A 24,040-nucleotide genomic window follows, 5' to 3' on the forward strand; every position below is an offset into this window, starting at 1 on the left:
GATGACATATTCAATGTGCTTTTAGGACAAAAGATAGAAACCTCCAAAGATAAGAACTTAGTTCAGATACGTAAAGAGAAAAATAATTTCTTTCTCTTTTATTTTTTTTTTAAAGTACAAATTATTATAAAGCAACAGTTTCCAAAAAGGAGTGATTCTGCCCTTCCTAGGAACATTTGGCAATGTCTGGGGACAGTCACAACTGGGGAGGGGTGCTACTGGCATCTAGTGGGTGGGGACACTGCTCAATGCCCTAAAATGCATAGGACAGCCTTCCACAATGCAGAATTAAGTAGCCCCAAATGTCATTAGTGCTAAAGTTGAGAAACCCTGCTATCAAGCTAACCTATTATTAATACTAGATTGCGGTGCGATTAATTACTTTTTTGTGTGGCCTTTCTAGCCACATTCTTGTGACTCCCACCCAGGTGATTGGGTGGGGCTGAGCTAATAATTGTGGCCCACCGAAGGGACTGGTCAGTTTTGCCTTAAAAGAGCCAATTCCAGAACAGAGACAAGAGCATGCCACCACCAAAGGAGAGACCCTCAGCAGAGACCCACAGGAGACTCGCAGAAGAGGGCACAGTGGGCTTTCCCGGCCCACATAATAAGAAACCTGAGTGCCTTTGGGCAGAGACTGAGGCCAGGGAGAAGTCTACGCCTAACCGAGGAATTTGGGACTTGCCAGCCTCCACAACCATGTGAGCCATTTCCTTTATAAGGTTCGTGAGTTCTGTGAGATGTTGCAGTGAATTAGGGAACCCAAAGACAGGAGGCAGAGTACTGAGGGGAGAGGGAGTAGCTGATGTTAGAGATGACAGCATGGGACAGCAGCTTGGAAAAGTTAGACATTTGGGACATCTTTAACCTCCACCTTATAGGAACCAGCTTTGTGCTGATCCTTATAAAAGAAACTGTTTGTTTATAGATTATAAAATATAGCTCAAAACAAAGGAAAAGATACCAGAGATCTAAAAGAAAAGAAAATACCTATCATCAAAGCAAATGCTTATGATTTCTCCTTCATTTAAATATGAATAATTTTTTATTGACAGTTCTTTATCGACCTAGTGCAGTCAACATAAATGACCATAGTCACTGAGTCTTTACTACGTGCTAGGCACTGGGCTATGCTCTTTACTTGTATTATCCCAATTCAATTTCATTACAACCATATGATCTCAGTGCTATTATTGGTACAGAGATGTGATCAGTTATTACATCAAGTAACCTCTAGAGGTCGGCAGTCACTTACTTGCTCTGTCTCTTGGTCTGTCATTGTCAGTAGCATGACCTTGAATGCTGTGACAAAGAAGTCAAAGTTGTGAAAGCTATGGGAACTCAATTAGATACCATTTTAATGCCCCTCAAGAGTTGTGTAGCCCTAAGCTTTTGGAAATACATAAAAAGGAGGAAGGACTTTAAAAAAGTATTTAGAATTAGATGAAAAAGGCATATATAAAGCTTAAAGTTAAGGAAAGTTAAAATCCAGTGCAGTGCACACAGGAGGTAGGCCCAGGAGCAGATCAGGGACTTGGACAAACTGGAATCTCAGGTCTCTCCCTCCATCCACACACAGACATCTGAAGCATATCGATAAAGGAACCTTAAGAGAGCTCAGCATGTGTCACAAGGATTCATTCAGCGTCCAAGTCAATGTTCCTGGTCATTAGGCAACCTTAGCTGGCTGAGAGGGGGTGATATAAATTATGCCGTTAGTGTATAAGCCCAGAAAAATTTGTACTAAAAAGCAGAAATGTTTCAATGACTAAACAAATATCTCATGTAAATGAGCCTGTACATATTTCATATTTTATGTATTTTTATTATTTAAGAGAATTTGGCCCAGAAGAAACAGATCAGCCTTTTAAATCCAACTTAAAATATGCTATTTTAAGCTGAAATTTTATTTAGCTTAAATACTACACTGAATATAGGAGACCTTATCCTTCATCATATTTTATAATTATTTCATAAATTTTACTTACCTGGGAAGTTTTGCTGGTTGGGCAATTTACATGATTAAAAAGGACAAGAAATGCATTAAATGTATAAATGCATTTTTAAAGGTATTAGGACCAAAAGACAAACAAAACAGTGTAAGGTAAATACTAATATCCTCAAAAACACTAAAGGTAGATAATGTGAGAGAAGAAAAGGAAGAACTAACCAAGAGTGAAGAAACTGAAGTGTTCCATCCCCAAGAATCACAGCTCTCCTCACAGATGATTGTGGGATTCCTGCCTGGCTGCTCTCCAACTACACACCCTACGGGGAAGTCTGACTGCCATTTAGTCCCATCCATCTACACAGAATTACAGCTGGTCCTCCCATTCGGATATGAGGGACCTACCGGAGCCCTGGTGGCACAATGGTTAAGAGTTATGGCTGCTAACCAAAAGGTCAGCAGTTCAAATCCACCAGGCGTTCCTTGGAAACCCTATGGGGCGGTTCTACTCTGTCCTATAGGGTCACTATGAGTCGCAACCGACTCACAGCAACAGGTTTGGCTTTTTGGTTATTGGAGAAAAAGAACTAGAAAATTACACAGAAATCCATGCTAGCTACTATATAAACCAGTACAGTCAATTATTCACAGATATGAATAGACAAGAAGGAAAATCAGACATTTAAAAATAAAAAGAACAGCATGAAATGCCCCAGTAAACCCAGTGCCGTCAAGTCGATTCTGACTCATAGCGACCCTGTAAGACAGAGTAGAACTGCCCCATAGAGTTTCCAAGGAGCACCTGGCAGATCGTCAGGCAAACTAACCCTTGTGGAAACAGAATTAAGAAAACTTAAATAAAAACAAATCAAAATCACTATCTTCAGAGAGTCAAGAAATTATTACATTTATAAAACAAGAACAGAAGGCTATGAAAACATACTAATAAGGCAATAAGAATGTCCTTGGAAAGGAAAATGTATTTACCAACGAAAAAAATTCAATGGCTGTGAAATTTAATAAAAGAATGTATTTGAAGACCAAAGTGGAGATACATAAAACAAAATTTAAAAAATGATGGAAAATATGAAAGGGGTTAATAAATATGGATAGCACCAGATGTTTTAACATTTATAAGAGAACCAAGAAAATATAAGAAAAGAAGGTGTACTTTGGTCGAGAGTTTACTCAATGCTAACCAGCATGATCAAGAAATAAAATCACACTTAGACTTGTCCTGGTGAAAATTTGGAATTCAAGGATAAGGGAAATATGACAAACTGTCAGAGTGGACATATGCATACCTATGTTCACTGCAGCAATATTCACAATGGCAGAAAGATGGAAACAACCTAAGTGTCCATTGATGGATGAATGGATACACAAAATGTGGTATATTCGTTCACACAATAGAATAATACTCAGCCATAAAGAATACTGATGAGTTCTCAAAACATATCATAACATGGGTGAATCTGGAGAACACTGTGCTGAGTGAAATAAGTCATCACTCAGTTTTATAAGAAGACAGGAATAGGTATAAAAAAGACCAATCAATGTTCATTAGCAGTTACGAGGAATGTGTGGTGGGAGAAAGGGACTCTAGATAGGAGACACCTGCTATTTCTTCTTTCTGCTTTGTTTTTGTGGTTTCTGGAGGGAGGATGGGAAAGGCAGCACCGAATGCGAGTGAAGAGCGCATAGCTTGACCAAGGCAAATAATGTCACTAAGAAGTAATAAGGAAAATGAGTGTTTTTGATAAAGGCTATGACACAATTTTGCAACAATACCAACAACCAAAAAAAGTGTACATATACATATATGAGTATGGGTACGCACATGTGTGCACATACAGATGTAGCTATATGTATGTGTGGCACAGTGGTTAAGAGCACGGCTGCTAACCAGAAGGCTGGCAGTTCGAATCCACCAGCCACTCCTTAGAAACCCTATAGAGCAGTTCCACTCTGTCCTATAGGATCACTATGAGTCAGAATCGACTCAACGGCAATGGATAAGGTTAAGGTATATGTATGTGTATATACATGTATGTGTGTGTGTGTGTGCATGCATACTCATATATATAATATACCGCATAGGGGGCACAGTCACAGACACTTCTTAGACTTAACTAAACACCTCGTAGGATTGGTTTTCTTGGTTTAAAGGATCAGGACCATAGTCTCATGGGACAACTGTGTCAATTGACATAATGTAGTTCATAAAATCTGTTCTACATCCCATTTTGGTGAGTAGTATCTGGGGCTTAAAAGCTTATGAGTAGCCATCTAGGATATAACTACAAGTCTCTTCTTGCCCAGAGAAAACAAGAAAGAAGAAAACCAAAAACTCAGAGAAGAAACTTGTCTACAGGACTAACAGCCTACGTGAACTATGGCCTCATCTACCCTGAGACCAGAAAACTAGACGGTGCCCAGCTACCACTAACGACTGTTGTGATCAGGGCCACAAGAGATGGATCCTGACAGGATGGGAGAAAAATGTAGAACAGAACTCAAATACTTAAAAAGTGAGTCACACTGGACCAGTTGAGACTAGAGAGCTCCCCGAGCCTATTGCCCTGAGATACTCTGTAAACCTTGAACCAAAACTACCTCCTGAGCCACCTTTTATTTAAATAACAGATTGGCTCACAGAATAAAGAACAGTATCCATAAGTACGTCGCATCTTTAAAAAACCATCTATGTAAAACCAAATGGTCAATAATTACTCTAAAGCAAATGTGAAAGGGTAAAGGGACAAGGAAACCAGATTACTGGAAACAAAACATCCAGAACAGAATGAATGAAAATGTTGACACATTGTGAACAATATAACGAATGCCACTGAATAATTTGTGTAGTAATTGTCAAGTGGAAAGCTAATTTGATGTGTAAACTTTTACCGAAAACACAATAAACATTATTTAAAAAACTATCAGAGTGGGAAAAAAAACAAAGAAACAAGTCATACACAAAAGAATAGCACCAAACTATACATTTTTTTTTTTACATTAGGTTTCTTGTCAGCAGCCCTGCATGCATGCTTGAAGAAAGACAATGAAGAAACATTTTCAAAGTTTTAAGGGAAAAACGTATTTTGAAACTAGAATTCTGCTCCAAGATAAATTAAGTGTTAGATCAAAAAGAAAAAAAAAAAAATTGGATGTACAAGAATGCAGGAAATTTACTAACCACACATCCTACATATTTTATTTTTTAAATTACTGAAGGCTTTCCAGCAAAACAAAAAAGAACCCAAGAATAAAGAATTCATGGAATATCAACCACAGTATCAGGTGAATATGACTGAGAAGAAATAGAAAAAACTAGAAAGAAAATTAAATAAGTTCCATTGGATGGAAGTTTTGGAAGAGTCAATATTGAGTGGTAACTCATTTAATCATTTGGCAACTTGTTTTAATCACATATAACTACATTGTGACAAATTTATGTTAGTACATGTGAACTTGCATAAATTTTTACTTTTAAAATTACTGAAATATATGCAAGTTTCAGCTCATGTGATTTAAAAAAAAGCAACGCTTTTTTATTATGGTAAGTATATCTGTAACAAAACATTTGTTATTTCAGTATTTTTAAAATTTACAATTCAGTGACACTAATTTTGTTCATCATGGTGTCTAACTATCATGAGTGGCAAGTTTTAATGATATCAGAATATGTTTCCTTCTCCATGGAAATGATATTTTCATAATCATGATGTTGTGAACACTGTTTATTAGTTTTCAATTAAAAAAACTGTACTATAAAACAAAGCTAAGGGCTTAATTCCAATTTCATAATAGAATATAACTGATAAAAATAAAATAACAAAAATTGGAGGTTATGAGAGGTGAGAGATAGTGTATTTCAAATTCCTCATCTTTCAAAGTATCTAAAGTTAGTCAATTATTAAATGGGGATGAAGTAAGACATAAAAATTTATACTTGTAATGACCATATGAATCAAAGCTTATCAACTCTTTTTAACAGTGGTTTCCCTCAGGAGTAAAGTTGGAGAAGGTGCTGGAGAGTGCAGGAAGATATTTACTTTTCATTTTACACATTTTTCTTTTTGAACAATGTTTTTGCCACATGCCCACATTATGGCCATTTTAAAAAATAAATAAGGAAAAAAATGCAGTGAAGAAAAAAAAAGTTGAAGGACAAATAAAAATGCCCGGAAAAAGACTATCAGGTAAGTAACCTACATATTTTATATATCAAACTTAAAAAAATTAAATACTCTTTCTTGTATGCCTTCACTGGCTTACCAACATAGTAAATGTAAATATCAAAGCAGGCCTAATTTTAGAGGGGCTGAAATGTTGTTTAAGAACTACAAAACCCAATCTTAATTCTAGAATTTCAAAGACTGAGTTTTAAAACACATTTCTGAAACTATAAGAGAAAAACAAAAAAGCTGTATTCAAAGTTGGAAATAAACTACTTGAAAATAAAACAAATATTAGAAACTGTACAACTAAGTGTCTAGAAACTGGCTTGGAATCAACAGCACTTATCAGAACGTACACACAAAGTCTAGCTTCCTGGAACATGCATTCATGTCCCCGATCAAATGTTACCTTAGCAGAGAGGTCTTCTCTGACTACCCTTTAGAAAAACGCATCCCAGTGCTCAACCTGTCATTGTTCTTTACCTCCTTAACCTGCTTATTCTTTCTTTATGGTCCTGATCATCCAACACCTGACATATATTTATTTGTTTATTTTGTACCTTCCTCTACCGTCAGTAAGATGTAAGCTTTTTGAGAACACAGACTTTGTCATTGATTCCCCAGTACCCATAACAGATACTCAATACTCAGTAGTTGAATGTTCAGTTAAGTCTTCTTGTGATTTTTCTTCACATAACAACTGGTCTCAGAAACATCTTTGTGCTTCATTTGTTTCAAATTGGCAAAATCTAATGTTCTTTTTTATTATTTTGCTGTTTTCCATTCTAATTTTCTAATCAATAATCCATTCATTATATGCATGTTTAAAAATACATGCCTTCCTAATTCTCAGTGCACTGTTTTTCAGGATATTCATTCTAAAAGACATAGAAAGTTGCTGAATCAAAAAAAAATCAACATCTTTTTTGGGGTTTACAGTCTTAGAAGAAACAGCGAGAAAGCTCCTTACAAGTAAGGATGGTGAGACTTCAGCTTGCTTGTTTTGGACATGTCATCTGGAAAGCCCCATTTCTAGAAAAGGACGTCATGAATGGTGAAGTAGAGGGTCAGTCAGTGGAAACGAAGGAAAGCATCAGTGAAATGGACTGGCACAACAGCCACACCAGTGAACTCACACATACCAAGAATCACGAAGGTGGCGCGGGACCGAGCGATGTTTCGTCTTGTTACACATAAGGTTGCTGTGAGTTAGAGCCAACACAATGGCAACTAATAACCACAAACAACTATGTGCAAGGTCCTGGGATGGGCAGAACGGATGGTTATGGCTCTGACCCAAGTGCTCGTCTTCTGATTCCAGGGAACGCCTTTCCTCTGGTGAAGTTCTACCATCGATATCAAAATTCTTGACAGCCTGGTACTTAAGAAACCGCTAGAGAGGTTTTGACTCTGTCTTCCTTTCTGTTTCTGAATTGTCCTCTATTCTCCCCCTTGTTACAGATCCAGGAGCTACTCCTACTACTCCGTTTTACACATACGGAGTATAACAGGTTTATTCCAAAATATTACAATCCTCTATTTTAAACTTATAGCAGTTTGTCAGCTTTACTCTTAATGCCGAAAATAGTAGCTTTAGTGAAAAAAGTGGTCACAATGAGAAAAATTGCAATTATAACACAGGGCAAAAACTAAAAAAAAAAACCAGAAAACAAAGGGGGGGAATTCTAGAATACAACCAAACCAAAATGAGAATTGGAGTAAGTTTATATTCCAATATTACTGTTTTAAAATGACATTTTTGAAAGTGCTTCATTTCTGGCTGACATCAGCAAATGAGTTGATGATATTTTATACAAAAGGGACAACTTGTTCACCAAAAAAAGTTGTCAAGTCATACCCTTGACTCATTTTGCCAAGACCAAAGGTGTTATGCCTTCAAAATTCTGCTGGCTCCTGTACTTGGCACATTTAGGGTTGTTTTTGGCAAGCAGGTGTGCATCCAACTTATTATTCCTTATGACCCCAACACCAAGATTTCATGAACTATTGAAAGTGACCTTGTGGGGAAACTAAATAATAACCCAAGAAATCACTGTGATTACTTTTAGGGAGTCGCAATTTGAAAATATACTTGCCATTTCACAATGATCTTTCAGACACTTGAGAAATATTCAATTTAGGTGTACAGGATTTGGAATTAAACCAATCACATTTTCGGTTTGTACAACTGAAGCAGTGTGATACACTCATGCTTCTAGAAGAAAAATTAAGCCAATTTCTCCTTTGTCTCCTGAAAAGTAGCAAAGGTTTGAATTATTTATATTCTTCTTGGTATAATTGTTTTGAAAATTTTAATCGTTTATCAAGAGACAAGCTCCTTATTGCTTCTTCCAGAACATTTTTCCGCTCATTTCATTCAGTGATTTTACATTTTTTTAAGCTCTTGAAATCAAATTACATGACCCCCTCCCTATCCCTCCTGCTGTCATTCAATTCACACAACAAATATTTACTGGACATGCCTACCATGTGTGCTGAGGACTAGGTATTCAATGCGGAAGAAAATAGATAAAATGTGGTCTTTGTTTCCATAGACTTTACAAGTTAGCAGAGGAAGAGGGACACCAGAAAGGAATAATGGGTACACAATTGTAAATTTAAGTGCCAGGAAGTAAAAGTGCAGAGTCATTTAGTAATTTTCGAGGTATTTATCCAGATTTTTCAAACACAATTTCACCTGGCTGCATTTTCCTCTCTTTTATGTTCTCTGCCATCATTCAGGATAAACCAAATCAAACCAAACCTGTTGCCGTCGAGTCGACTCTGACTCATACCATTCAGGACGGCACATAAAAATCCTGTCCTTGCGCTTAGGCCCCTGGCTCTTCTAGAGATGTTTTTACTTCCTCACCAGGAACTCATGTGCATAACTACTTCTTGCCTTTACCCCAAATTGGAAACTCTAAAACTTTTCTCTGGTCACAATTTCTTCTATTTTTAACTTATCTGTTCTTTCTCTTACAATAAGCCTATGCTTAGCCTTTACCATGACTTCCAGTCCTCTAACACCTCTGCAATATCTTCTACCTCATAACCTCCTGGAATCACTTTGTTTTCTCCCTGGCTCACTCCTCAGATCCAACATTTCAGCAGTGCGTCCTTTAGCAACCCAGAAGCCCTCACTCCTTAATCATCATCTTAAAAAAAAATCATCTTTAGCTCCTACCATATTAACTGTAAAGAAAATTTCAGCCATTTTCTCCAAGGTTACTTGAGAATTGCTGGAAATTTTCAATACATGTCACTCTAGGCAATTTCACCATGGCTCTCAATAATGCTTGCAGTTATTTTATAATAGATCTTAAAAAGCATTTCCCATTTTCTCTCGCACCCTCCGCCTTCCTCATTTTCCAAGGATCTCACCTTCTACTCCAAACAATACTGATGTCAAGCAAAATGGAATTTACTCAAAATTCATGTCGTTAACCAAAAAAAAACTTCATATATTCATCTATGTGTTCTACTTTCCTTTAAATTCTTACTTCTCTCAAAGGCTAACCCTAGACCTCTGTATTTGGTCTCACCTTCTCCCACTTCCTCCAGAATTTGTTCTTCAGCTATCTCTGCCGGCACCTTCTTGGTCTACAAAGAGGATACAATTATCTTCCCTCAACTTAATTCCCCTCAGGTGATTGTGGTCCTACTTCCCCCTTCAGGAAAGTGTAATCTGCATTGTGCATGTTTCCACTTTCAGCACCTACTCCTCCCAACGCATTGCATCTGTGCCTGACTTCCACCAATCCCTTGAAATTCCTCTTATGAGATCACCAATTAAATGGCAGTTTTGACCCAATGGATACCCTTTTTATCTTCCTGCAATCTCCTCCCTTAGTTACCATGGTGTCAAGCATGACCCTGTTCCTCCTCCTAATCTCCCGATAGCTCCTCACCTTCATTTTAGGCTTGTACCATGTGAGACTTCCTCAGGATTTCTCCATCAACCCTCTTCTCTTCTCCCCCTACACCAGGGGTCACAAATGGCAACAAGCATATTCTGCTTTTGAGGCATGTTTTGTTTGACCCACAGAGCAATGTGGTTGTTACTTTTTATTTAAGCCAACACTTAGAAATTAAGAGATTTTACATAAAATCTGGACATCCAATTTGTCTCGAAAAAACTGCAACTCATACCAAAAATGGAATAAGGATAACAGGAAGTAGAATGTCAAATATATATAAATGGCTATTTGACAGCAAAGTAATAATGAAAGAGTGGCTTCATCCATCACGTAGGAACCAAAGATACGTTCACTACAGATTTTGAGGATTCATGCTGGTCGTCATCACAGATATCACTGAGTTAATTTCATCAGCGTTCTCTTCTCATCCTTGGCAGATGTATCTACTTCTTTACTTCTATCATCCCAGTTATTTATCTTATCTTATATCCCAATCCTACTTCAAAAGAGATTTGATTCAGAGCCCTTTATTTTACTTTTCCTCTGAATATTGGGCTTACCTAAGAAAATCTGAACTATGAAACAAGTGAGATAATAAAATGTGAGCTTTAAATCCAAATTGTGTTCCGGCCCTTGAAATTCCTCTTACAAGATCACCAATTAAATGGCAGTTTTGACCCAATGGATACTCCTTTTTCTCTTCATATTATCCATGCCGTTATTTTTGTTGTTAGGTGCTGTCGAGTCGATTTCTGACTCACAGCGATCCCATGTGACAGAGTAGAACTGCCTCATAGGGTTTTCTAGGCTGTAATCTTTACGGGAGCAGATTGCCAGGTCTTTCTTCCAAGGATGGGCTGGGTGGGTCTGAACCACCAACCTTTCAGTTAGCTGCCGAGCACTTGACCATTGTACCACCCAGGCTCCGTGAAGTAGATTATAATTATTTTCTTTCATCTAGAGGCTTCTTTTATTCTTAATTTTGAGGTGATAAAGTTTCCATGGGAGAGAATATAAGAAAAGAAATTACATAAGGATGGGAAGGTAGAGAAATCTGCCCAAGAAAAGCCATTTTAATGCATTTCTCTTTTTCCCTCCCTTATATAAGACACAAAAAATATATGCTTGTCATTAATTAACCCCAAACTTCTATTTCTCACTGTTGACATTTCAATTTCCATTACATTTTATTCCAAGAATAATACATAAATCTCTCTGCACAGGAAATAAAAAGTGAGCCTGAAAAGTACAACATGACCTACAAGGAACTGCCCCCGTTTTAATTAAGGAGGAGCAGAGAAAGGTTTTCCTTCATATTATTCAACTATGCCTACATGTTACCTAACATACCATAATTTTAAACTCCTAAGAGCAATGAGCTAACATTTTGAAGGATTTACTTGTGTTCTGAAAATAAAAAATAAAAAATCCATCCACAATACAGGAGAATGAATTTCTGTCCCATGGCAGCATAAATCAAGGTTTTGTTAGCAGCATTTGATTTCTTGCCTTGGTGCCTTCCAAACCCACTAAGACTGGTTGCCAGGCAACCATGGCAGCTTTGCTGAATATAGATATTAGCAGGTTTAGGTTACACTAAAAAAAAAAAAAAATGCAATGAAAACGAGCAGAGGCTTATCCTTCACCTGAAAATTTGGGGAAACCGACAAGCTTTTTAACTCAATATTTTAAAACCGTTGTACTTAATACCTTTTACTAAGCTCCACAACTCTTAGGTGGTAAGGGTAGTCATTTCCACAGTTGTATTTTTTTTATTGATACGCTTGCCCACTGCCACCATGACTTGCAATTCTGTGTTTAAAACCACTGGTAGTTTTTCTAGGAACTGAATGAATTTCAATCTCATTTTGATGAAACAAGAAAAATATAAAACTACAATGTTTCATATCCCTAAAAAAAATTCCTCAGTGGTACAAACGGTTTAACGTGCTTGGCTGCTAACCAAAAGGTTGGTGGTTCAAGTCTACCCAGAAGCGTCTTGAAAGAAAGGCCTGAAAATGTACTTCCAAAAAATCAGCCAATGAAAACCCTAAGGAGCACCGTTTACTTTGATGCTTGTAGGGTCGCCATTAGTAGGTGTCAGCTCAACAACGACTGGTTATAGTTCCAAAACCCTCTCACTGAGGCCATTTTGTTTTCTCTTCACTCTACGGGGTGAATAGGACAGGTATAACTTTCTCCACTGAACAGATCAGAAAACTACTTCACGAAGGTGTGGGCAGAGATGGCCAACACTTACATTACAGTATTTTTATATTACTTGACAGTATTTTTACAATACTACTGAGAAAGTGACAGAAAATGAAAATTCTCATGGGCGCTCCCAAGACTTCAGGACTGACTCTTATGAAGAGAAGCAATTGTGACATCTGTGATATGTGGCATTGAAATGTGTTTTTTCTTTATTTTTTTCTCTCTCTCAGAAATCTTTCACACCCCAGCCTTTCTCTCTTTATTCCCACAGAGCCTTCAGGGACAAAACAACAACAACAAAACAAACTCTCTCTATTCCTTTATCTCTGAAGGTTACACCTGTAGCAAACCAGGCCCTCTCTTGACCTTTTTCACTGTGAGTTACACCCAGAAGACTAATGACCCCAGAAAGGCTACCATGAAGTTCTGGGGTTTAAAGGACACCTGTGTACAGGTATGAACCTAAAAGTGCATGCTGTCTCTGTTCAGCCCAGATTGCCTGAAACTGCAATCTTCCCCTATGTCTAGAAACATCTACCCTACACCTGACTGTCAATTCCCATTTAAAGATATCTGCTATTTCTACTCCTGCTGCTGTTCACATCTGTAAGCAGCTGAGAAGATTGCTGTAGCAACAAGGGACCTCGGAAAAGTACTCAGACTGCTGCTATTCAGGTTCTGGGGATCATTGTGACAATATCACAGTGTCTGTTCAACAAGAGTCTATTCGCAAATGGTTGACTCTATTTCTGATTTCTCTGTGTCAAGCTGGGATGCCTGATACTGATAATTTTGAGAAATCTATTACAATGCTATTTCTCCCTTCTGCAATGACAGGTCATTAAAATTTTTACTTCTGGCCTTTCCTAATTCCTAAGGCTATGCTAATTTCAATAGCCTGCATAACTTGTGCTATTTTCTTGAGTCCCAGAAAATGTTAGATATTCATTTGTTTCCTATGCACGAGCAGGATGCTTGGTGAACTTGCCTTGTGGAACCTGCTTAACAGGCAGAATGGACTGAAGTACCACCTCTTGGTGCTTTCTCTCATGCCACCAAAGAGAGCTAAGTCAGCTCATTTCACCCTCCTGAATTGACTTGGGAAGTTAATAATGATCAGAAATTTAAGAGCTGAAAACTAGCAAATCATGCCCTCCTCCCCCAAAATATCAAACTTAGCAGTGAAAGGAACACAGATACCTTTGCATTCCTGAGCAAATTCCCTTTTTTGAAGAAGTAGGGGCTTGCTCTGCAACTTGGTATTTTCCATCTCTCTTTGATCCGTGGGTAGAACTCAAGTTAAAATAGAGCTCTTTCCTCACTAATTGTCTTATTTTCTTGGGAATTAGCACCAGTCCTTCAGAGATCCCATCTTTCTTTCTTCCCTAGAGTATTTTGAATATTCTGTTAGTTTTTTTCCCCCAGAAGTCATCTTTGTTGATTATAAAAACTAACAGATCTAGATGGCATTTTAAAGGTGCTAATTATCAATGACATAATAAACACCTTGAATTTTAAAATGTATTGTGATATGTTCCGTTAGGTTTAATAATATAAATGCAAATTTACTTCACACAAGGGCTAGACCTATATGCATGGTAAGGATAATCCAGTGATTTCTTTTATTTCACATGACCTTTCCTGTATGACTTACTTTCCACCTTGGCTTAGAAGGAGGAGTAGCAATTAAATTTCAAGGGTGTTTGAATCAACTCGTTAGCCAAGCAGTGGGAGTGGAGCCACAGAGTTGAGGATCACAGCATTTGTTCAATAAGGCAGAGATTCTATCTGTGGAATGGTGGGGGACTGGGCTGGAAACACAGATTGAGGCTGGTCTGTAGACACTCTGGAAAGCCAGGATTGGCACAAGAGGTGACCTGAAGTAGCACAGCCAGGAAAATCCTTGCCTAAATGTACTTTCTTATGACATCACTTGTCCCCAGTGCATATACTCTTTGCATCCTTCTGATTAATCTTCACAACTACCATGTGACCTGAGTACATAATGACCTTCATTTTGCAGGTGAAGAAAGTGATCCTTAAAGCGATTAATTAATTTGCCCAAAGTCACAAGGCTCATGCTTCCCTGCCTAATGCCAGATTTGTCCACGTGTATATCCAAACCCTCTCTGGGGAAAGGTCACACCTTCCCCACCCTTCCCTCTCCCCACTCCTCTCCATTGTAATCATCCATTTATTCTCTGTTAGAGCAATTAAAGCGACTATGTAATTTATTGTCCAAACCAGGACACTTTTGAGGGTGAAAGGAGACACTACTAATAGTTATGGTGGGGAAACTGGCATAATATGGGACTTATGGTTCTCGATTCCCACTCATAGTGACTCTATAGGACAGAGCAGAACTGCCCCACAGGGTTTCCAAAGAGCAGCTGGTGAATTCCAACTGCCTCCTTCTTGATTAGCAGGCAAACACTTAAGCACTGTGCCACCAGGGCCCCATGGTCACTTCAGTTTTAATGAATTCCTATAAAGAAGCTAACTTTTATTTGGTAACTTTATTTGAAATATCTCACAGGGAAATTCCACCAAACCTTTATCCAAAGGTAGTATCCCTGAACTCATCTTCCTCCAAGAGCTCAACAAGTTCCCGCCATACAGCCTCCACAGCAGTCTTCTCAATATGGAAGGAAACACCCTAGCTCTGCTTCACGTTCTGCTTAGAACGGAGGACCACCACACCTGCCTCTGCCCTTCTCCAAGGCACTGGAACCACAGGGGTGTGGCATGTTTTCCCGGAAAAGTTTGCTGACCCTGCTGACCAAGGAAGTTAAGTGCCCACAGGGCTGTTGCTCACAGTCCGCCTACACTAAGCCTGGAGTCGTTTGAATTTAATTTCCACGCTGGGCACCGACCCAGTTCCCTCTGAGCAGATTGTGATTTGATAACTCATCACAAACTGAACCACCTCTTAATTTTAGCAACGATTCACAACTGGTCCTCCCTGGACCATTCCTGGAACATCTCAGAGGGGACATCTAACATAAACTATAGCATAGATCAACTCCCTCTCCCAGAAATGTCACAGTGTACCATTTCCTTCATTGTTTCATCTGGATACAGTGATTTCAAGTTTAAATTTTAAATGCTATCTTTCCTGCACCAGCTTGAGCTCCCTCTGTTCACCTTCACCCAGGTAGAAAATGGGAAAGAGCTCAGCAGAGCACTTATGGTAGGGATATTCAGTGACTTGAAGAGAACTATTTGACTTTCCTCACCCTTCCTTATTCACATTCCCTCAGCCTTCAGTGCATCATGCTCAGTCCCAGGAACATCCAGGCGGAGATGCTAGTCCCAAGGGGAAACATGTTTGCATCCCGGTGTAAAACCCCTTCATGAAACAATGGAGAAGTATCTGCCATTGAGTCTGCCCTGGCTCATGGCAGGTGAGCTTATGCACAAAAGAACAAAACGTTGCCCAGTTCTACACCATCCTCACAATCACCATCATGTTCAAGTCCATCCTTGTGGCTACTGTGCAAATCCACCCCACCAAGGGTTTCCCTTGCCCTTGCTGGCCCTCTCCTTCACCAAACATGATGTCCTCCTCTAACAATTGATCTCCCCTGATGATGTGTTTAAAGCAAGCAAGTTGGAAAATGTTCTGTTGTGATCCCTAGGGTTTTCACTGGCTAAGGCACTGAGTTTTTTTTAATTTACAAAGGTAGACCACCAGACCTTTCTTCCTAGCCTGCCTTAGTCTGGGAGAGCCACTAAAACCTGTCCACCATGGGTGACTCTGCTAGTATTTGAAATACCAGTGGCACAGCTTCCAGCATCATACCACCACAGTATGACAAACTGACAGACAGGTGGTGGTCACAGAACAACTGAAAAAAAAACATTGCCATCAAGTCCACTCTGACTCCTAGCGACCCTACAGGACAGAGTAGAACTGTCCCATAGGATTTCCAAGGCTACAATCTTTACAGAAGCAGACTGCCACATTTTTCTTCTGCAGAGTGGCTGCTGGGCTAGAACCACCAACCTTTCAGCTTGCAGCCGAGTGCTTAACCACTATGCCACTATAGGTAGTACAGAGACTACAGGTAGTCTCCGACTTATGACGTATTCGAGTTACGACGAACCACGCTTACAACCATCAGTGTATCTGGAACATTGTACCTTCCTGGGAGGAAGTTATGGGAAAATGCATGCAGGAGACATGGAAAAAATTGCTGAGTTATGTGAACAGACTCCAACCATTTGATCAGGATAATATGATGGAAGAGATCAGTGGAAAAATTCTCCATATGTCAAGAATGCTGAATTTAGAACTTGATATCGCTGATATCGAACGGCTCAGAGGTCACAAAAAAGGGGAATTGACAGATCAGGACTTAATGGATTTTGAAGAAGAAACAAATAATGAGGGAGAGGAAAGAAAGAAATTGGCAAAAAATTTTACTGTGAAAAGATTAGCTGGAGTTTTTTCTAAACTAAATCGGGGGCTTCAGTTGCTTGAAGCATGGATCCAAATGCTGATCACTTTGCTAAATTCAATAGGCAGATTTGGGAAGCAGTGAGATGTTACTGAGAAAAACATGAAGAAAAAAAGAAAAGAACCATACAGACGACTCTCACTAACTCTGTGTCTAGAAACCCCATCCCCATTCCCAGGGATGATTCAGAACCTTCCACATGTGGAGTTAATACCGACACTGACAGAACGCCAACACTGTCCAACTCTTCTTCACTATTAAGGTAAATTTTTATGATTTGTGCATTTTCTTTATATATGTATGCATTTATGTATTAAAATACATTTGTAAGTTTATATGTAATATTTCCAACCCCAAAAGACAAAGATCAGATTTATAAAGATACTGATAGTAAAAGGCAATAATAATGGAAGCTAAAAAATACAAAAAAAGAGTATTTGACTTACGTCAGAACCAACTTATGACGGAGTCCTCAGAACGGAACCCCATTGTAAGTTGGGACTACCTGTATTTTTGTTTCCATGTTAGTCAGTTTTTTAACCAATCCGTAGCAACGTTTACTTTATAATATAACAACACACATACTTAATGTATTTGCCAGCCTCTCTATCAACAAATAGAAAGCAAGCCCCAAAGTTCTGAGTTCTTATTCAACCTCTACCACCTTTTATTATGTGACTGTAACTCATTTATGTTCTCCATAGCTTCATTTTCTTAAATTTTATTAGTCCCTTATGAGGCATAACAAAAAATGAAAAACCAGCTATGGAAACATTCTACACACAAATAATAATTATTATATATCATATATGCAAGGAGCCCTGGTGCTGCAAACTGTTAAGTGCTCAGCTGCTGCAGGAGAAAGACTTAGCAATCTGCTCTCATAAAGATTACAGCCTAGGAAGCCCTATGGGGCAGTTCTACTCTGTCACATGGGGTTGATATGAGTTGGAATCGACTCGACAGCACCCAACAACATACACATATGTGTATGATTATATATATATGTGTGTGTGTGCATATGACTATAAGCCAAAAACTAGTTGTTGTGGAATAAAACCATGCCCCACAGGGTTTTCGATGGCTGATTTTTTTGGAGGAGATGCCAGGCATTTCTTCTGAGGTGCCTCTGGGTGGACTAAAGCCTTCAACCTTCCAGTCAGCAGCCAAGCACTTAGGCCAAGCAGCCAAGCATTTGTATCACCCAGAGACTCCATATACAACTATGGTTTTGAAATACCAGAGAGTCTGACTAATTTTACTTCTTGAGAATTGAAAGAACAGCAAGGGAGTTTCCACAGCAACAGGATTTAAAGTAAGGGCCTTTACTTACGTATTTTCAGAGTAAATTGACTTTTCAACAAAGTAGGTCAGTTTGGCATAAAATCAGATCTGCAGCCTTAGTGGTTTTATACAGCTTGCACAGACAGTGTCCGCAGAATCGTGTCTCAAAAAAAGACTTTTGGAAGAGTGTTTATCGTTCAAGAATATGTGGAGATTCTATAATAAAGTTTTGTATTGTGTACTTAACTATATCCTAACAAAAATTATGAATTTTTTGAAAGAACTGAGTTCCATAAATACAGATCCTTACCCCAAATTCATCTTTTTCAATACTATATTTAATATTAGTTAAAAACTTCATCTAATTTCTGTTACTCCAAAAATATCATCATAATCCTTTAGAAAAGTGTCCCAATAACATTAAATAAAAAAAATCTGGACTTCTCAACTCTTAAGGCCCACAACCATCGTAAAGCCTGAACATGTCGTGATCCTCAGCCTGTAGAAGGGGCACTTCCTCTGCTCTCTCCTCTGCTTCCTGCTCTCTGTCACCTTACTTGGCAAGAGGTGGGTGTGTGCTGTCCTACGGTGCCTCTGACAACCAATAATCTCTAGAGATTTGACTAGAGGGATGTAGGTCTGTCTTGAAGTCCTCAAGGGAACAACTACCAAAGATAGATAAGTACATATAAGACATGTAAGAAAATCTAAAGATTTTCCGAAGTGTAACTACAGTCTAGCTACACTGGCCTTCTTGCCATTCCTCAACACTTCAGGTGCACTCCTGCCTCAGGGCCTATGCACTGAACATTTCCTTTGCTGGGAAAGCTGGATTCTGACATTTCTTCAGGCTGACTCAGTTACCTTCTTCAAGTCTTTGTTCATGTAGGTTTGATCAACCTATTTGCAACACCTCCTCTCAATTCCTGGCACTTGCTAATCCCTTCTCTTGCTTTATTTTGCTCACCCTCTTACATAGCACTTAACCAGCTGCTGTTGAGTTGATTCTGCCTCATGGTGACCCTATGTGTGTCAGAGTAAAACTGTGTCCCATAAGGTTTTCAATGGCTGATTATCTGGAAGTAGTTTGCCAAGCCTTTCTTCAGAGGTGCCTCTGGGTAGACTCAAACTGTCAACTTCCCTATTAGCAGCCAAGCATATTAACAATGTGCACCACCCAGGGACTCCCACTACCTTACATACCAGTTATGTATTTGTGTTTTGTCTGTCTCTCTTCACCAAAGTGCAAACTACTTGAAAAGAGGGATTTTTAAGTGTCTTCTCCACTACTGTATTCCCTGTGCCTAGAATATCACAGAGGAGGCACTCAATAAACATTTATTGAACCCATATACCAAGATGACCTGACAATCCTCAACACATCTCAGACAGATGGGTAGTTACTACTTTCTTTTTCATTTTACAGACAGGGAATCTGTCAGGTCTGTTTTAACAAGCTGCCCACATCCCACACCTATATAGGGATGCCCCAGGAAGAGAAACGTGGTGTTTTGAGGCTTGTGATGTTCAGCAATATGTGTTTGCGTATCGTGAATGTCTAGGGAATGTGCCAGAGGAACCAGGGATGGAGAGATACAAGATCCACTCTCCGCACTGTGAGGGTTACTATATGGTTAAAGAGCCAATATGAATCATTTCATTCTCTTCATGAACTTAAGTCTAAATGGATGTCCAGATGGAACCTGGCCAACGGCAGAAGCAGGCATACCAGATACAGTTCACTCTACATAGCCAAAGAACTCAGAGAAATGCCTTTTAATCCCCAAAAGAACCATGACTGACTACGACTGAAACAATGGTCAATGTTTACACATGGCTCTCTATGTCCTATATTCAAGAAAAGCAATTTTACGATATTAATATGACTTACTGGTTAATTGCACAATTAGCACACAACCAACCAAATTACTGTATTTCCCATAATGCAACAGTAATTAGTACCTAAACTGTGTTTACTTCTGACAGACTCTGGTACAGAGATATTTGTAATAAAATGGAATATACTGTGAAATTTTAACCTAAGAAAATACAACTACCCTTGCTCTGTTAAAATAAGTCCTTCCAAATTTTTAGGCAACAACTTGAACTTTTCCAAAAAATTAGCATAATTGAGTCTGAAGTAAACCAAACCCATGGGTATTCTCAGCTTATGAAATGTTTCAAGTTTTGTCCTTAAGGCAAAAACACTCCATCAGCCAGGCACTGCCTTGGGAGAACTAAACTTTTAGGAGGGTTAATCAGATGAATGAGGGGATATACTTTTGAAACTCCTCCTTTCTTCAGTGTTTATGTGCTGGGAGAAAGTGATGGACGCTCATTTGGACAATGGAATTAGCCACTGGAGCCATATGTACAGAAAGGGAAACAAACTGTCCCTGAATCATAGTCCTCAGTTATAGTAGGAGGTGTGAAAAATCAATGACAACAATTGTATCAAGACAAAAAATATCCATTATTAACAATGATAATTTCAAAAGATATTTGTCAATTTTTCTTAAATAATTTTGAGTATTTTAAATTCAGATGCATTTCTTTCATTAAACACTATCAAGAATAACTGTCCATAACAGGAAAAAAAAATTACAATCACTATTTTCATATAAATATTGTGCCATTTCATATAAAGAATAACCTACTTAGTGAATTTTTCAATTAAAGTAGCAAAACTGATATCTAGATAGAAAATATGGAAAGATTTTTCTAGCATTATCTTAAGAAAACCCTATCATAATCTAATAATAAACACTGTAACAAGTATGATTGGGTTGCACGTGCTGGTGCTGGCTAAGAAACCTGGTGTTAGAGACATACTTTATGTGGCCGGTAGAAGGGAGTTCATTTGCCTATTAATTTTTATGTATGAAGCTTACTAAACATGATAGCAAAAAACTAAAGCCACTTTTTTTTTTTTATGAGTTCACAGATGGATCTCATCATTATGAGCTCAATCTGATAAATTTCCTATTTTTGTTACAAAACTGCTTTCAAATAATATTAAAGAGTCAGATTTGATTAGGATTAACATGTCATTGCTACTCCTGGAACGTCAGGCTTTCATTATACATGTCTATTATTGATTGCAGGAAGTTACTTAAACGCATAAAATCAAGAAATATCTATTGCTATACTGTATTTAAGAAGAAAAAAAAAGGATTAAATAAACAATATCCCCATATAACAAAAGCTTTGCACATCCTATTCTTAAAACTTGACTTAATACTCCAAAAAGAAATCCCCACTACCTTTATGCAACACAAACAATTCAGAACTAAAGACATCTGAAATCATAACCCTGACTTTGTATTAATGCATTTTAAATTCTGCACATATATGCAAATATGAAGCAACTTAAAAACTGCAGAACAAACCTAGAGTCTGCATATCTTATAGCTCATAGTTTAGCAGGCACAACATCACAATTTTGCCAAAGGTCTGGAACACTTAAAAAAGATATTTATATGTTTTTCTAAGGCCAATAGAAGGTGTTTGAAGGTTTTCCAAACACTTTCACTAACATGAAACCACTAGATGTCCTTAAATTTTCAATTATGCCATTTTACTCAAAATACGTTTTTAGGAGCTACAAAAAAAAAACATTGTCTACTTACCCAGGAGACATTTTTACCCTTAGGTGTTTTTAGCATGGCAACATGCAGTGCTGAGATTACCAACAACAGTTTCACCAACATGGAAAATCCAACGGAGAATATTCCAAATGCCTTTGTTACCCAAACGCATAAAGTTCCCTGCTTTGCCAGACACAGATATCATAAGTAATGACGAAGATGACTCTCAGATAACCCATTTTTCTTCTTGGCATTAAGCATACGAGTCCAGTCAGTGGTATAATCACACAGTATATGGCGGCAGAAGTTGCAACATGTGTATCTTCTATGTATCCACAAAATCCAAAGCGGATTATTTCCTTAAAAAATAAGACTTGAATCTGTGTGTAAATATCCAAAATCACAGAGGTATTCCTCCTTCGGCTGTTAAACTGCAATTGCCATTACTCGCCAAGCTTTACTACAAAGCGTGGTAGCTACAGCTTACAATTACTATCAAGAAAAATAATGAAAGTCAAATAGCATTTAGAAGACCTTGTAGGTTAGCTGCTGGTGGCATCCATTTTAGGAGGTAGCAGACTCCAGGTCTGCCCGGAAGGATAAAGAGAATGCAGAGCTCAGTTTCAATAAATAATACATAGTCTCAGGTACAATGTGTACCTGTAAGTACCTTCCGTGCAGCCTCACAACGTAGGTATTGCTCTAACTGCAGTCCCAGAGACTCACAGTGCACCTGTTGTTGATGAAACTGCTCCGTGAAAGGCTGGTATCCTAACAACCAATAACATTGGTTTATAAGGCAAGAAAACTAGAAGTCCCAAAGAGGAGCAAATTAGAAACCCCAGATGGAAGAGCAAGGCTGGGAATCAGTGGTGGCTCCCTTTGTTTCTGTGCTCTTGCGTCCCTTTACTTTTACCTCCTGTCACTCTAGATTAACTAAGAAGATCCAGGCTAAATTTTGCAACTATCAGTAGTGATTAGCGTGAGTTGATGAAATCGGATTATACAGGCGGACTCTGCCTGCTCCCTCAGCAAGCAACACTGTGCTAGTGGAAAACTGGTTGTTCTTCTCTTCACTGTATGAAGCTTTCTGAAAGGTCTGCTGGATAGAATACCTGAACAAGAGAAAACCTGGCCCCCTGAAGCTGGTCAGACACGAACAGAGGTGGAAGGAACCTTCTTTCTATACTTCACTTTTTACTGTTTTTCTTCCAAATTCTAATACTCTCTCAGGCTCAAAGTCAAATTACTATAGGAGAAACGCAAAACATTTTTCCATTTCATTGAAAATTCTTCTTCCTCTTAGGGTGACCACTTTGGCCAAGAAAATGAGATAGTGGATGTTATAGAGGGCTCAGTGCTGAAATCACTTTTCTTAAGCATTATGTATTATAATACAGAGTCTCACGTACTATATATATATACATATATATAACTACATACTATGTGCTATATGTTATTGTTGTTAGTTGCTGTCGAGTTGATTCCGACTCATGGAGACTCCATTTGGGCAGAGTAGAACTGCTCCATAGGGTTTTCAAAGCAGAAGCAAATTGTCAGGCCTGTTTTCTGAGGCACCACTGGTGGACTCAAACCACCAACCTTTTGGCTACTAGTTGAACGCTTAACCATTTGCCCCACTCAGGCTGCCATATACTATACACTACATACAATATTGTATATTATATGCCAGGCACTGCTCAAGGGACTTCACAGCCCCTCAAGCAACTCTGAAGTAGGGATTGATGACAACAATTTAAAAACGAGCAAATTAAGATTTATAGATATTAAATACCTCCCAGCCAATACTGGGCCAGAGCAATGCTTTTTAGACTTCTCTCTTACTGAAATCAAATCGCCTCTGGAGTTTTTCTTTGGGTCTTTTCCAAACTACTCTAAATAAAAGAATTACTCATATTTTTTCAAAAGGATCACATATTGCCCGCAGGTATCTAAGAATTCTCTGGAATTACAGTTCCAGCTTAATTTTAAAATAATAACATTCCAGAGCTCCTCATAAAGAAATATTTTGAACTAAAATTTTGTAAAATAGAGAATCGCTGAAGTGAGGCTACACAGCTAACAGTATGAAAATCGGTGCTGTTGGCAAAGGGCCCGAAACACTCACAATTCTGTGCTATACATTCAGCACCTATATTCAGTAATTATAGATAACATATCGAAAATTTTCTATGTAGTATTTTATCTTTTTTATCTTACTTCAAACAACCCCATGAAGTTGATTTGAATAATTCTGGTTGTAGCTGTCATGTGCCATGGATTCAATTTTGATGGATAGCGACCCTGTCCGACAGAGTAGAACTGCCCAATAGGGTTTCCTAGGCTGTAATCTTTATGGGAGCAGATTGCCAAGTCTTTTCTCCCGAGGAACCACTGATGGGTTCAAACTGACAACCTTTCGGTTAGCAGCTTAGAGCTTAACCAT

General features: G+C 38.4%; 1 protein-coding gene across 4 annotated transcripts in view; it reads right to left on the reverse strand.

The window, feature by feature from the left end:
- Positions 1-24,040, reverse strand: part of CACNB2 (calcium voltage-gated channel auxiliary subunit beta 2) — a 411,715-nt gene that overhangs the window by 214,655 nt on the left and 173,020 nt on the right. The window lies entirely within an intron of this gene.

Source organism: Elephas maximus, chromosome 4 (assembly GCF_024166365.1).
Source record: "Elephas maximus indicus isolate mEleMax1 chromosome 4, mEleMax1 primary haplotype, whole genome shotgun sequence".
Lineage (NCBI taxonomy): Eukaryota > Metazoa > Chordata > Mammalia > Proboscidea > Elephantidae > Elephas > Elephas maximus.